Here is a 16,502-nt window from a genome sequence, read left to right as displayed (position 1 = left end):
GATTTTTGTTTTATTTTTTTTCCTTTTATTTTAAGGTAAATAAGGGGGACTTACATTTTCTGTATTTCCCATGTGCCATTAAAGCCTTAAAGGAATAGTTCACACAGAAATGAAAAATCTCCTCTGAATATTCAAACTTTCTTTCTTCTGTGGAAGACAAAAAGAAGATATTTTGAGGAGGAACATTTGTTGTATCACTGGCCATATGGTAAACAAAAACAAAATGTTTATATGTAAATATATGAGACAGTCAGTGCTTGACTGAAATAAGTGCTGAAAATCATTTGAGATACAATCACTTTGATTCTAACTTGGCGCACATAGAAATAAATTAATTTTAATGTCATGCTAAAGTGTCACATGCCATTATCACAAAAATCAATTTAGCTTTCACCTAGGCAAATTATATCACTAGATAATCGTAACTATGTCAATATTTCAAGATGAACAGATCCACAATTTAGCTTTTAAGTGCTTTGTGTTTTACGTTTTAATTAAAAACAAATTTAGTGAACGATATGCATTAAAGACACTGATTGAAATTTTATTGAAAGTTTAGTCTTTATACTTCACTATTTACACATAAACAAGACTGATTCTGAACTGATCAGTGCAACTAAAAGTGCAAAAAGCCAACAGATAAAAGTTAGCTGCTCTTGCTTGATCTTCCTTGATCCTTCCCACGCTGTCAAGAGTAGCGTTCATGCTCTAACACCACATCCATAGTGTTTCACATCCATTTTTTGTGATTTGTTTCCCATTTTCATCTGCAATTTTTAACATTGACAACTGAATGCAAAACAGATGCAAACGCAATAAATACTGTGGCTATTCAGCTGTAAGATGCTAAAATGCACAACAAACTTAGTCCCTTATGGATTTTCAATACATTAGGCAATTCTGTTCTCCTAAAAACAGGATGCTTCTGTAGTATATGAGACTATTGGAAACCCTAGAAGCAGAAAAAAAACATTGGAAATGTGATGAATTGTATTTGGAAAAGGTCTGAGACACAATGAGAGCATCGATGATTAAAGTTTGACTGTTACTTCATTTGTGAGAATCTGACTGTCCTGTAACATGATCTAAGGCAGTATAACAAACTCACAACATCTAGTGACTGGTGAAACCTCTGCCACCTACTCACCTACTCAGAATTTGCATACAGCTCCCTGCTTCTTTCCTGTCGGTGTCCTTGTGCACACTTGTGAAATAGCAGAGACAGAAAAATATATGGATCCTGTGGGATGTCCAATCTAACCACAAACGGAGCACATTTCAAACTCAATTAGCCATATAACACCCCCTTTAGAGGAGTCAGAACAGAGCAATCTTGCTCTGATCATCAGTATAAAGGCTAAAGCACTCAAATCTTATAGACCAGAAAAAGGCTAACATATCCACCCTATGAGAGCAGCAGGTAGGATCTGTTTCTCCAGCCCCCGGATATAAACACTCGAATCAGCAAAGAAAACCACAATGAATCACTTTAATGTGTAATTAATACATAACTGAAGAGCGAAATTCTTAAGCCTGCAATAGGACGGATATCCACCCCCCTTTCTACACCACATGAGGCCCATTTTAGGCTTATGTTTTAATTCATACAGAGTGCTCCTACGTAATTCACATATCATTGTACCACAGTGGGTTACAAAAGTCTCATCTTTTAAGTAAAACTGCATTTTTAATTTCAATTCTTTTGTTCATAAAGTTTGTAGCCTCATGAAACGTGATTTCTACTGAGGGGAACGCTAGAGCCCTGCATTTCAGCCCGGGCCCCGACTCCTCTAGGGCCAGGCTTCGGGCCAATTTTTACACCTCTAGGGCCAGGCTTCGGGCCAATTTTCACGTCATAGTTCAGACGCGGGGCAGGCATCGGGCCTATTTTAGGCTTCTCCTTATTTTTATATTTTAGACATCCATCAATTAGTGATGAAAAAAATTACCGCGCTGGTGAAAACCACACGAGACCATGCCGCGACTGTCAAGAGCGACTTGACGGTGTTTAGAGTCCTGCAGCAGCAGAGAGTGCCGTCAGCGATGATAAAGAGTTCTCCGTTCAAATGCACGCAATAGGCTAAAGCTTGCTGCAAAGCCCCAGCAAAAGTAATTACCATGAATGTGTGGGGGGGGGGGGGGAATAGTAAGGAGATATCTGAATTATTTACTAATAAACTAGTGTTTTCTGTGTCAGTGTCGCAAAGATGAAGATAATGATCCTGACTCGCAATCTCCTCATTAGACGAGCCTTTAGAGAGAAGTGCATCTTCATGGATTGTGATTATAATGAAAGAGTTTTTGTTTTCGATTTGATTTATTTTGTTAAGTAGTAATTTAAAGCTTTCTATAGATATGTTCATCATGTCTGTGAGGCATTTATTCGCTGACTTTCGTTTCATTTTTGTGTGAGCTCCTGTTCAAAACGAGACGGAATAAAGTGCATCATTGTTTTCTTTATTTTATAAAATTATTTTATATATTTTATAAAAAAAGTTTTGTTGATATTATGAGTGCACACAAATAAATGTAGACCCTTTACATTTCCGAAGGATGTATTACTTTTACTTTTACTAGCAAAAATTACGGCGTAAATTGTTTCCATTGAAAAAAATGTAATTGATTGCGCTGGCGCCTCCATGTCCTGCACTTTAGCTTCCACTCTCCGCACAAACTACTGGATGCAGCGCACATTTATAGGTTTAACGTTTAAATATTGTTATATGCTTGAACTGTTTTAGTATATCTATAGATTTTATTTTAAGCAAGTCATGATGATTTGAGGAGGCTAAATTGATCAAACATGGCTATGATCAGCCTGCCGGTCTGCCGCTGGCCACTTGGTCTTTATTTTAAGAGAGAAAAAACGTATTTAACGAACAAAAAAATGCTCCAAACGCTTTTATAAATTAACTTAATAAATGAAACGAAATATAATCACTTTGCCATTACATACAAAACTGAACTATTTTAATAGCTGAAACAGTGTAATCTGATTTTTTTTTTGGGTGGGGGGTGAGATAGGCTCGGGACGAACTCGGGACGAACTCGGGTTGGTAATTCTGTCAAGCTCTCTGACATGGGCCGGGCTAGTGCCTGAGCGTCTAGTTTGAGACCCTAGCCACACCAAACCCCCCTCTCCCTCCCCCTCCCTCCTCATAGGAGGGCCCGAGTGAATATGCTGTCCAGGGGGCCCAGAATACGTAGCAGCGGCCCTGGAATAAAGTCATTATTTTTTTGTTTTTTTTGGGTCTGGAATCATTTCAGTTTCATAAAAAATATATTAATTTGTGTTCTGAAGATGAATGAAGGTCTTACGGGTTTGGAACGACATGAGGGTGAGTAATTAATGAAATAATTTTCTGTTTTTTGGGTCAACTATCTCTTTAAGGATCATGTGACGCTGAAGACTGGAATAATGGTTGCTGATAATTCAGCTTTGGCATCACAGCAATAAATTGCATTTTAAATATATATTGAAATAGACAACAGTTATTTTAAACATTTCTCAATATAACTTTTTTTTTTTTTTATCTGCACTTATTGCTCATAATAATGATATCAAAAGTCTTTTCACTTGAGAAGTTGGCGTCTGATATTACAATAATGTTATACGGTTTTGTTAGGCCAGATTGTTGTTATTTTATTTATTTATTTTGGCAGAAACTTTAATTTACAAGTCTCCCTTCAAATCAATATTTAATTCCTTTTATGGCATATGTCCAATGTCCATTCATATATTCATTTTATTGGTCACCAGTGCAACTCTCAACTTTTGTCATTTTTCTCTGTTATACAGAAAAATGTAGTGCATTACGAGTTAAAGCTTGTATGTATTACACTGTGTAGAGTTTTGTACTATACAATCATATTTTTATTATTTTTTCAGTACTGTTTATTGATCGTGAGATATCTATGGCAGCAGTCTATAAGGACATCTTGCTAACAGAAACCACTATTTGTCAGTCTTTATTCCTGAGCCTTTTATAAATAAACCACTCAAAGTTTCTAAGAGTCCCACGTTCATCTTGGAGGTGGACTACTAAAAACAAATGCTCCAGCAGCTATGAAAAAGTAAGGGACCATGGGCAGGCTTGACACTGGCTGGCACTGTGTTGTTTATGATGTCTCCTCTGCATTCACTTTTTCACTTCGACATATGCAGTTACTTCAGCGGGTAGGCACTTTTCAGGTCTGAAAATGCTAAGGACAGCATGTGAGTAAGACCAAAATTATAGTGGTGTTTTTCACAGCCAAATTGTGACAGGGATGAATGAAGACAAAAAAAGCCTGGGTAGGGAGAAGGGAAGATTGTGTAGCAGCTGTTACAGGGCATGGAATGCTGCTGGATGAATCCTCTTATCTGTCAGTCGCTCTTTCCCATGTAGACCCAAAATACTCTCGCTGTGTCATTTGTCATCCAAAGCAGCCATTAGATGAGCTTGTGTTTGGTGTGTTTTGAGGGCAGGAGCGAGGTACATATTGTTTTGGCTAATTGAGTTAACTCTCTTTCTCTCTGTGAGTGTGTGTATGTGTGTGTGTTTTGCTCTTTCGTTAGCTCACTCCATTTTGTCCCCCCACCCACCCATAGTTCATTCTGCTCACAATGTTGTTTGTCATCACAACCGAGGATATTCTGCATCACACTGTCAGTATGCATCTCTGCCCAGTTCCTCTGTTGAGTCTCTCTTTTTCACACTGCATATAGCTTAATTATCCCCCTTCTTAATTAATTCAATCGATAATTAATTCAAATATACTTTTAGAATTAATTATTGTTGTATTCATGATAATTAACTCTTTTAATTAACCTAAAATTCTAATTCCTCTGTGCTGATGAGGAGCAGAGAGAGAGAGCTGTGGATTATTGTTTACCACAAACCATCAGTAGACCCCCAATGTCACAAAGGAACCGCATTTATGTGTGTGCGTATGCAGCTCAGTGAATAATTTCATGGTATAGATAAGATTTGACTTAATCTGCATAATATGGAGATTTGCATGCATACTTCTGCAGTTTCTATTAATTAATCTTAATATATAAACCTATATTAAGGTTTTATTTTCCAAACGCCAATATTAATAGTTAAAGTGTAATGTCAGCATCAAATAGTGACTGTTTTTGAACAGGTTTCCCTAAACAACCCCTCATTGGTCAGTTAAATGTATAGCCCCGCCCCAATCTCACCTTTATTGGTTGAGCAATTGTTGCTGTTGTTGGTGGTTTAAACAAACAGCAGAATGCTTTGGAAGCACCATGACTGAACAATTACACTTTTGGAGAATTTAATCCACATATGGGTAATTTATGTTTTTCTCTAAACATTAAATTGGAATATTGAAGCATTTTAATGTTAAAAAGTAATAATTACACAGTTTACCTACCAGTTTTTTTTTAATAAAAAGCTAATTTTAGCTCATTTAATATAAACATGCATGAGCAAACATGTATGTCCGTTTATAATGAGCTGTTGTGTAAGCCACTTTTCATAAATGTTAAATATAAACATAAAATACAATGTTTCTATCAAAACACCATAGATGCTTTCATCTTTGACCTTGTTTCCTTTTCCTTGACCAGAGAGTTGTGTGTGTAAAGAGGCTTAAACACAGAGGTTTGACAGATAAACATGATACCAAATACAGAGCAAAGAGCCACATTAATGAGTAAAATCATTTCTATTAACTTGCCAATTGTCTAAATACACAGGCTGTCCTTCAATATGTGCAGAGTTTGTGTGTGCGCGTGAGCGCAAGTATCCATGAAGCGTAGCAAAACCAGGCTGAATTTAATGACATGTATGACAATTAATGTGCCGTCCAAGGAAAGAGAAACAAATTTAATAAGCCAGTGAGTTTAGTGTGTTCGTTACACTCGTCTCATCACCGTGCCTGTCTCGAGGGCTGCCTTTGTAATCTCCATTTTTTTTAGCCGTACGCCATAATAGGAAACATGCGTTTAATTAATTTAATAAGGTCAGAAATTATTACCTCCATACAAGGGATTTCGTCTTGCCAAGCTGCTCCCATCATATATTTTATTTTTTAATTGTGAAAGTATTTTTAAAGGTATTTCTCTGTAGATGGCTCCGGAGCTCCAGTGGGATGGTTTTTAAATGAAGGTTGGGTCCAGGTGGGGCCCAAGTTAAACTGCTTGGTGGTTCTGCTCCAATTACACATCCACACTTGTTCACACACACATCTGTCAACACACCTGGGATGGCGGCCCTGTGAGACTCTAAGCTACTTTGCTCTGAGTGGAGAACATTATTTTCGGTCCACGGTCTAAATGAAGGCCTTCACTCAAAGCCTCTACAGCTACAGAGAGCAGAGACCCTCTTGACTGTAACTTCTGGAAGTGCTTTTAAAACTCTGCTCAATGGCAAGGTGGAAAGATCCAACCAGGAAGTCAATATTTGCCCCTCACTCTGCACCAGGCAACATCCTCCAACAACGCCCTTCAGCCATGGTGACAGGGAGTACATTTTAATTAAAAGGCGATGCAGTGTGTCTGTCTTTGTGCTTTCTCTGTAAAAGAGGGAGTAATGTCTGATTAGTGCATGTCCCCACAGCGTCAAAAATTTCAGGTTTTACTGTCCTTGTGGGGACATTTGGTCCCCGCAATGTAGCATCAACAAGTACACACACACACACACACACACACACACACGCGCATCCTTTAGACCTTTGATATCTGATGCGTTTGCTCAGTCATTTGTGTAAAGGGGGAAAAGCAATTCACAACCCATTTTGCTTTTGTAATCAGATACATTTCTGAGTGAAACAGGATATTCAATTAAAAAAACGTATCACGAGGCTTAATTTCTAAATAAATAAATTCATACATGCATACATATGTACATAAAATTATGATAATAATAATATAATAAAGTTAGGTAATTTTTAAAATATCAATGTTAATATTTGGTAAATATTAAAATACTGAAAGCGAACATACTTTTATAATAATAATGCTAATTATTATTATTATTATCATTATTATTATTATTATCATCATTATTGCTGTTGTTGTTACTATATTACAATAAGCTAGCTTTCAATATTTATTTAGCACCAAAATGTGTATTAAAAAAATAAATGACCTGATTTATTTCTAAAACAATGATACAAAATAATACGAATCATATATATTGAGGGGAAAAAAAAACACAAGACAACAAAATACACAGTTTCACTCTGATCAAATTCCCATTCCGTCAGAAACTGACTGTGAAAGTGCAAGTATTTTTATATACCAGAATGGAGCCAGGTGGTTTATAGGGGAAGCAAATGATTTAATTTTGATAAAAGATTATGAAGACAAACATTTAAAAACATCGATTAATCATCAAAATTAAGACTATGCATGCGCAATTCAAAAAAGTAAAAAGGGTCAATTTTGATTTCATTCTCAAAAAAAAAAAAATGACCACAATAAATGCACGAATGCATTCGCTTTGGGAAATTCCTATTCCCAGCATCATTCCATGGATGTGCTCATGGCAGTTTCATGACAGGTGAGCACAGGACAGTGGAGACAGCCATTAGAGTGACTGACAAGTGTTGAGGAGGAGAGGGAGGCGCAGCGGCAGGGTCGCCTCTGTCACTCACTGACTCACCTCTGTCTGCATGAAGAGCGTGTGAACTGACTCACGGAACGGGTGTTGTATATGGATGAAGTATGTGCCAATGAAGCTTCTTCTCTCCTCACCCTTGTTTATTACCATCTCAGTACTGACAACAAAAGAACAGCAACAAACAAATAAACAAACAAAAAGACAATAGGTGACAAAATGGTGCTGGGTTTGACTGACTAACAATTCCCTTGTCATTTTCCTCCTTTTCTTCCTCCTCACGTTTCTTCTCACCTATCATTTAAAAGTGTAAATCACTGGTACCTTGCTTTGAACACTACTTAGGTTGTGAAACCCATGACCACACACCATTAGGATGTGGTTCAGCCATGCGTTTGAATGTCAAATGCATATGCAAAGTCACTGGACACCTCTGGCTGACTGCAGCCTACCTCTAATTTCAGTTTGTGTTTGACCTTGGCGTCTATTTAGAGGAGGCAACCATTGAGCACTGTTGGCAAGTCATGAGTGGGAGTGGATATTCATACCCCCTGTTAGTCTCAAATATGGACAGGATACACAAATATGCTCTCCAAAATATACCATCAATTATCAAAGTGAATTGATAGATAAATAACTGGTGCATGTTTATAGTATGCCACCTATCAGCGCGAAACTTACAGCTCATGTTATCCTCTCATGCAGTTATAAATGCAGCGTTTTGACTAAGCCACTTCTACTTCTGCTGCACGAGATGAGAACACTTTTGTTATTTTAGTCAAGAGTCTGCTTTGGTGATAGATTTCTTTCATTTTTTACTGCAAAACGTTTGCTCTGTCTGCGCTTAAAGGGATAGTTTACCCAAACATGAAAATTCTGTCATTAATTACTCACCCTCATGTCGTATCAAACTCGTGAGACCTCCGTTCATCTTCGGAATATAAATAAAGATATTTTTGATGAAATCTGAGAGCTCTCAGACCTTCCATAGACAGCAAGGGTCCTTACACGATCAAGGTCCCGAAACATAGCAAGGAGATCGGTAAAATAATCCATGTGACATCAGGGGTTCAACCGTAATTTTATGAAGCTACGAGAATTCTTTTTGTATGCAAAGAAAAGAAAAATAACGACTTTATTTAACAGTTTGTCTCCTCTACGTCAGCGTAGCGCCATTTTGGATTATATCCACTGGATGGAAACCGCATTTTTGTCGTCCTGCACTGCGCGGATATGTCTTTTACGTATATTTACGCTTTGATTTGAACGACAACAGCGCATCCGGTGTGCGGCTAACACAGAAGAGCGTACGTAGTTTCCATCCAGCGGACATTCTCCAAAATTGCTCTAGGGTGATGCGGAGGAGACTAATTTGAATAAAGACGTTTTTGGGGTTTTTTTTTCTTTTGCGCACAAAAAGTATTCTCGTAGCTTCGTAAAATTATGGTTGAAGCACTGATGTCACATGGATTATTTTACAGATCGCCTTGCTACGTTTCTGGACCTTGATCGTGTAAGGACCCTTGCTGTCTATGGAGTGTCTGAGAGCTCTCAGATTCCATCAAATATATCTTAATTTCTGTTCCGAAGATGAACGGAGGTCTCACGGGTTTGAAATAACATGAGGGTGAGTAATTAATGTCAGAATTAAAATTTTTGGGTGAACTATCCCTTTAAATCTGCACTAACGATGCATTCCTGTCACGTATCACACATGCGCGGTTCAATAAACCAACAGAAAGCGGGTTATTGCGTTTACATGCTGTGTGAAATTGGGGTAAGAGGCAAAAATCGGGGTTTTGTCGTCTCCAGAAGGAAACATGATGCATTAAGAGCAAGGGGGTGAAAACTGTTTTGAATTTGAAGATCAAGATAAATTGTACTTAATTTGTCTCCCGGGAAAAATGCAAGTATCTTCTGTTGCTATCGAAGGGCAGTATTAAATGGGAAAAAATATATATATTTAAACAAAATAAGACACATTTGGTTCAAACCTGTTCAAACTGAAATAATGTTTTTTTGTACTCCAATCATTTGTTATTCAATAATTGAATTGTTATTATAACTTGTAAAAAAAAAATGTTTTTACAGTGTACCTGGACAGCTTTAATCTAAGCAATTGTTTAATCTAAACAATCTAGCATAAAAAGTTGATATTCAGCTAGTTTCGTTGGACCAGCTGACAAGAGCAAAACTCTCATAAAACCAACTTGACCGTCCTAGTGAAAAAGAAATATACTAAAATATATTTGAAATTATATATTTAATACAAATGCCCTGCAATTGTATTTTTAGTTTACTAAATTGATATACGTAAAGTCTTATAAATGTTGTACTAAATGCATTTTAAATGTGCGGAAGTAATGCCCAAGTCAATATATATACTAAAGATATATTGAAATTTGATTGCACTAAAGTGGAACTATTAAAAGTATACTTTAGATACACTTTAAATATTTTTAATTTAAAAGACCAGTTCAAATATCATACAATCCTCAACAATAATGACATTAAAACACATTTTAGGCTAAATATTAGGAAATGTACATTGTGCACAAGTAGTACTCCAAATAAGTAGTACTCTAAATAAAATGTAATTGTAATTTTTATATCAGTCTCCATATGTCAGTGAATATGTTTATAGATTTGAACTATACTTATGAAATAAATATATTTTAAATATATTATTTTTTTACTGGGGGAGGCAAGGTAGTAAATGTGTTAGCTTTGATACAATATGCATGTTAGTGTGTGCCTAAAAGTTGAAAAAAATACAATTTAAAGAACAAATGTAATTTAAAATGTAGTGTTTTCCCCCTAAAACAAACAAACAAACAAGCAAAAAAACATTAACATTTATACTAACAATAAACTGCTGTTTAGAGTAATACCACCTGCTTTTAATAGCATTAACAAACAGCAAATCTCGGCTCACAGTAAACTATATTTGTCTGCTGTTTGAACTTCCTGTTTCAAAAAGAAATTCACCACCAGAAGAAAGTAAAGTGCGCTTGTCAAGCAGGTCTTTAAAAAATAAACTGATATAGGCCTATACTCCTGTGAGCAAAGTCAGAGAGCTGTGCCTATGATACAGTCATATTTATTACCAAAAACTTCATCACGCTGTCACTTTTCATTTCTTCTGTTTTAATTCAGCTTCCTGTTGCCTGCAGTGGACATCTGATCAACTAACTTGACAGCTTCAACCTCAGTTACTACACAGCTTCTCTCACACTTCTCATCAGCCTCTGGACATGATAATGTCAGAGTGTCCAAGCAGCACGCATCTTCATCGCCTCAGATGAGCACTGATCGGACAAGCAGAATTTATAGGTGCTTTTGAGATACATTATACACTCCACTCCAACACATTGCGGTTTATGACAGGTGACACAATACTTTTGAGTGTTTGACAGCAGCTTAGTGAAATGTCAGATGACAGTGTCTATGCCGAGGCAGTCAATAAGCTCTCACAGGTTTGAATGGGAATGTCTGTTAAGCTTAAGAGTGTGGGCTGTAGATTTCCATCAAGGTTCAGTCAGTGGGTTGCCATGCTCACAATTTACACGTGAGATGTTTGTGTGTGTGTGTGTGACGCTGCTCAAATTCGATGTGCAGGATGAAAATTTCATTTAGAAATGTGTTTTACTATCTGATGTGCGGCCAGTGACCGATTTGTATTGGTCTCAGAACCTCACTGGGAATTTTTGGTATGTGTTTGTATGCCTGTGCGACGAGTGTGTCGGGAAATGGGTCTCTTATTGCTGCTTGGATGAAGAAAAGCAGTGTTTTAATCGAAGGCTCATTCCCATTACAGAGTTGACGGGATTCATAACACTTAAGCGGAGAGAGCCTGGGGGCCGGCCGAGGCCTGATGGCTCCTAAATTGGCTCTTTTGTTGGACATGCATTAAGGAGGACGGCTGACCTTGCCAGTGCCTGCTGGAAATAGCGATGAGAGACACGGCCTTTGTGTCCTGAGTGAGCCCTAAGGTGCAGCACAAATCACACTGTCAACTTCAGCGCATGTCAAGAGAAAAGTGCCACACAGAAACTCAGACATGTACTTGACATGTACTCACGTAGTGTTCTAGAAACATATATACCTCTATATGAATTATAGAGATCAACAGAGGAGGACTGGACACAGCCTCTCTTTCTTGTTTCATCAAACTAGAAGTGCGCTTCTACGCTGAATTTTCAGCAGCCATTAGTCCAGTGTTCAGTGTCACAGCTCAAACATTTCTCATTATTATCATGCTGGAAACAGTTCTCTTCTGTGCTGCTTATTATTTTTGTGCAAACATGATATTTTTGCTCAATTTGATTTGTCCTTTCAAAAAACAAACAAACAAACAAACAAAAAAAAAACAGTAGTGTAAATGTCCTGCGTTTTATCATCTCTATAATTCATTTAAATTTCAGCATCATATACTTTTATAGGAAAAAAAAGGGCTGCAAACAAGCATGACAAAACTAAACCACTCTCATTGTAATCAACAAACTTGTCTATATTTCAAGTGTACAACAATATATATATTTTTTTCAGCATGGTGAAAAACATAACAAAGCTCTTATTAGGCTTTTATATTATAGCCTTGAATATTACTAAAAGTAAATTGCAAACATACAACAGTGTATTGAATAATAAAAAAACAAATAGCATTTCTTTTTATAGAACCTAGTAGATAAAGAGGCTGATGAGGTCAGAGTGGAAACAGCAGTATGAGAAGGCAGTACAAAAAGAAAATATGAGAGAAGAAAAAGATAAAGGAAAGAAATCTGTTATTGGAGAGGATGGATGTTAGAGAGGAAGAGGATATGGAGCAATTTGTCATGAAGACAAATACAAACAGTAGTGTACTGCTCTTAATATTGATTGATTTATTGCAATGGATCTCAATTGGTTTTTATTTCGCTCTCAACTCAAAACTCAACTTAAGTACTGTGCATAAAAGAAAGATCTGGGAAGTGTTTTCTTCTCTGCTGATTTAAAGTTGAGAAGCCAATTTATTTTAACTATCATATGCACTATATGCATGATTATTATTTTATGTTTAATATAAATAATAATAATAATAATTTTATCATTCAATGTTTTATTATTTAGCATTGCTTTTTCTCAACTCTATCAACATAATGCACACTATTTTTTGGGTTGTGGCCCTTCAGTTGAGAAACACATAATATCTGAGAAGTGTTTGGATTCTGTGAAAGCAAACAAAGTGATGTACATGCAAGTGTGATGTGTGTTTATTGATTTAGTTGTTAAAAGTCATTATGCTCCATTCCCTGAGGGGGTCACACTGATGAACATACTTGAATAACTATTATGCATTATTTTTTAGCCAAAAAGTGAAATAAAATAATGTTTTAAAATATATGGGGACAAATTTATTAAACAGGGCAAATTAGTGCGAGAGCACAATTCCAAAATAGTACCAATGGGCATGAAAATTTCTGCGGGTGATTTACTTGCAACACACAAATAAAAGAACACAGACGCAACATCTCATTTACATATCGACCAATGCAATATACCAAGCACAGTGCAAGATATACTTATGTCACAGGATCAAAATAGTTTAAGACATGCTTTTTGGGCACTAAATAATGGCTCAAATATCAGTAATTTAACGAGCACTAACGTTAGTAAATCACGTTGCGTGATTCATTTTAATACCCTCCTCCTATCAATTTTGTCTCTAAAAGGAAAACTCTAACAAATGCATTTTCAATAAGGTCAGGTGCAAAAATGACTGTGTCCACTCCTTTTCAGCACTAATTCTTCACTGCGCGTCTTTAGTAAATCCATTTCAATCCTAATAAATTTTAACGCCAAAAGACAGTTTGCACTGGCACAAACTGTTAGTAAATCTGGCCCATATTCTACAGTAGTTACCAGTAAACAAAGGTTGTTTGGTTTGTATCAAAACTGGTGCAGTTTTTAGACTTTGCATTGAGATCTGACTGCACAAAAAGAATGAACCCAGTAAATAATCATATTAACTAGTTCATTGTTTTCACATGGCTATGTTACCCTGGAGGGCAAAACAAGGCTTCCCACACCACTGGCCATCAGTTATTTCAGTTTGTTTATTCATTTATTTATTTATCTATTTATGTATTTCTTTGTTTGTTTGTTAATTACCAGGTTTGTACTAATGCAAGACAGCGATATTAAAAGATTCAAATTCAGTACATACCTTATTGTTGTATAATATATACGGACAAAGATGCATCCAGAATATGAATATCACATTAACTTGCAGAATACTAATACAAACAAAATGCTTAATATTGTTAAATCCATTTAGACAGTAATACTGGAAGACTAAATTGAGTATACACCTTATTTATCAAGGTAAGCAGATGCACACAAAATATGAATTCACACAAGCGATTTTCTTTTAAAAACCATTATAAAGAAAGCACTTAACACACAATTTAGCATGTTGTGTTCATATGTTGGATGAACTGCTTCACCAAAGCAGTCTTATAGATAGAAGACTTGTCTAAACATTAAAAACGTCTTGATGATGGATTTGTTTATTACAAAATTGCAGCTTTTCGCTTCACAAGATGTTAATTGTTAACTGTGGACTTATTGTGGTATTTCTATCAGTGATATAATGTTAAATTTCTCCAAATCTGTTCTGATGAAGAAAAACAGATCTTAGATGGTCTGAGGGTTAGTTGATTTCCCGTAACCTGAAAAGCAAGTTTTTCATGAATAACAACTTCAATTTCAATGTCTTTCTTAGATGAATCTATCACTACTGTTCAGTTTTGCAACAGTAAGATTTTTTTTTTTTTAAAGAACTTTTATTCAGCATGGTATTCAAGATTAAATTGATCAAAAGTTACAGTAAACACACTTTTACATTGTTAAAATAATCTATTTCAAAGAAATTCTGTTCTTTTCAATTTTCTATTTATCAAAGAAAAAAAAATGGTTTCTACAAAAATATTACACAAAACAATTGCTTTTGACATTGATTTTACTTCTTTTATTTTTCTTGCACAGAACATTTGCACATTAGAATGATTCATGAAAGATCACGTGACTCTGAATTAATGGCTGCTTAAAATTCTAAATATTACAATAGAAAATACTTATTTTTAATTGTAATTATATTTGCCTTGGTGAGCATAAAAGATTTATTTCAAAAACATAAAAAATCTAATAAAATCTTACCATCTCCAAACTTTGAATTGCAGTGTATGGCTTCAGAAAACTTGAAATATAGTGCATACATTTTAAAGTGTTTGCTTAACAACATTCTTCAAAATATCTGCTGTGTTACATAAAATAAAGAAAGACAAACAAATTTGGAATGATGTGGGTATGTGTAAATGGCAGAATTTTCACTTATTGAGCATCTCTTAAACCATTTATTGTAAAAGGCTATACATTGTCGTGAAAAACATATACAGTGGCAGCATGGAACACACACAGAGTGTTTCGCAATAAGACACTCTGTCACCATGAGGTGAACTCATCTCCTCCACCACAAACAACGGGTCATTAACGTCCACACAAAAATGCTCCAATCTCCCATTACCCACCCAATCATCACTCTCTGTCTCTCTCCCTCTCTCTGACTTTGTTGTGAGGAAGGGAGTAAGTGCTTGATGATGTGAATGAAGAGGCATTGTGTTACTGTCAGACTAACTGCAGCTTTCTGCCAGGCAAAGAGACTTTCATTCCCAAGCCAAGGGTAAAAAAAAAAAAAAATGCTTGTGCCAGCTTTTAGGATGGACTGAAAGAGGGAGGCATTGAGGGTGAGCAAAATAATAAAAAAGGGGGAAGATACAGAGGTTCAGATGACACAAGGCTCGAGTGAAAGGGTAATTTGCTTTTTTCTTATAGCTGCAGTAGAGTAAATGTTGGTCAAATAACATTCTCCCCCAGCTAATTGTTTGGATATATCAGAACCCCTTGACTAGAGTTTCACAGAGATAAACAAAGAGAGATAGATGGAGAAAGAGAGAGAGAGAGAGAGGATATATGCAGTTGGGAGATGAAGTAAGAGATAAACAATATAGATTGTGAAATAATTAAAGGGACCAGGGGACAAGACAGCAGAGGAAAGTTTGTTGGGGACAAAATTAGCTGCTCCATTTCCATTGGTAGAAAATGTTTACTTTTGTGCACGTGATAACAAGACTCAGCACAAATAAGTAATTAATTATGTGAACAAAAGCAGAAAACTTGAGAGAGAGAAAGAGAAAGAGAAAGAAAAAAATTAAAAATAGCAAAAGCATGCTAATAGCCAAAACAGCTACTCAAAATCAAACTTTATCTTGTAGTCTTTGGATATATCTACTAGATTTCACATTTTTGCTGCTTTAAATTGTTTCTACAGTACGCAACAATGAAAAGTTTGCTAATATTTCAGCTGTGAAATCCCAATCTGGGCTCATTATGACAGACCCAAAATACATTAATATCGCCTTTCACTCTTTTTACTCTAACCTCTATACTTCTTCTGCTGATGGTGTCCCTGACTCTTTTGCATCTTTTCTGTCCAACCTTGATTTACCTAGGTTGTCAGATTCAGATTCGGAATACCTGGCTGAACCGATCTCTTTTCAGGAGCTGGAGTCTGTAATTCAATCTATGAACAAGGGGAAATCACCAGGCATAGATGGCATTCCAATCGAATTGTATATTACTTTTGGGTCAGATTTAGGCCCCCTCATGTTAGACATGATACATTTTTCAGTTACTCAAGGCTCATTTCACTCACCCATTAATATAGCTGTTATTTCTCTCTTGTTAAAAAAAGATAAAGATCCAACTACCTGTTCTAGTTACCGGCCACTTTCTTTGATAGGGACTGATGTTAAATTATATGCTTAAGCACTATCTCATCGTCTAGAGAAATTTATGAATAGGCTAGTTCATCATGACCAAACAGGATTC

Source organism: Barbus barbus (assembly GCF_936440315.1).
Source record: "Barbus barbus genome assembly, chromosome: 17".
Taxonomy (NCBI): Eukaryota; Metazoa; Chordata; class Actinopteri; order Cypriniformes; family Cyprinidae; genus Barbus; species Barbus barbus.
The sequence above is the reverse complement of the archived record's forward strand: the minus strand, read 5'-3'. Positions refer to the sequence as shown.